This window comes from Ciona intestinalis, unplaced genomic scaffold, assembly GCF_000224145.3.
Source record: "Ciona intestinalis unplaced genomic scaffold, KH HT000312.1, whole genome shotgun sequence".
Lineage (NCBI taxonomy): Eukaryota > Metazoa > Chordata > Ascidiacea > Phlebobranchia > Cionidae > Ciona > Ciona intestinalis.
In genome coordinates this window covers 219-1,158 of record NW_004190633.1, presented here as the reverse complement: position 1 = coordinate 1,158, position 940 = coordinate 219, and positions in this window count along the sequence as shown.

The window sequence follows — 940 nt, the reverse complement described above, 5'->3', positions numbered from 1 at the left end:
AAGATCAGTGCCCCAAAAACAAATATACATATGTTGTAACTTGTAACGGGCACAAGGTCTACAAAACAGAACATCCATGTCAGGACTTTTTTTTCTTAAAGCAAGTTACATTCATTTATTTGCCCACAGTCGTTGTCACAAGGGCTGAGGTACAGAAACAAGTTGCTATTTCTTACGTTAGAGCAGTGTTCTTCATTGTGTACAAGATTGCAGATGATTGTTTCTCAGGATATTTATCACCGACTTCAACACATCCAACCCTTTTCCACAAGTTGTTCAAGCATTCCACGGTATGTCTGCCATTTAATGTTGTGCAACCATCAGGGTAGTCTGTGAATTTGAGCAACAACTTATGTATTAGGCAAGGAATAGTTACCACAAAACCACACATGGCTTATTGGCTCTAAGTTAACTTGTTTTAAGTGCTTGTTCTATAGGACAAGTGAATAGATAAGTTTACTTGTCCCAATAAAACTTAAAGAGTCCGGCCCACGGTTCTCATTGTTGCGCATTTTTTTGCATAGGAACAAAGTTTTATGTCTACTGATGCTAAATCAACAGCTAGTTTGTGAAAATTCGCTTTAATTTAAAAGTTATGAACGTTTAAAAAAATCAAATTTCAAAGTTGTAAAAAACGTCACTCGCAGGCACTGTGATGTCACAATGCAATTTTTTCGTTTATGGGGAAAACCCGGCCTATCAGCGGTTTATCGTTTATTGGTGCAATTTTGATAGATAAGCAAATCAAAACGTTTTTTAAGGTATTAACAATACTTATGGCTTCAGCAAGTTATTGGAAGTTATTTCCTAGGGATCAGTGTATAACCACATAAAATAGCCTACCAAGCTTAGTGGAGAATTAGTTTTCGTGACTTTCTAGGGTTCGGATTTTAAATTCTTTTCGTTTTTTTCCTATATGGCATAGACTATATTTATATCT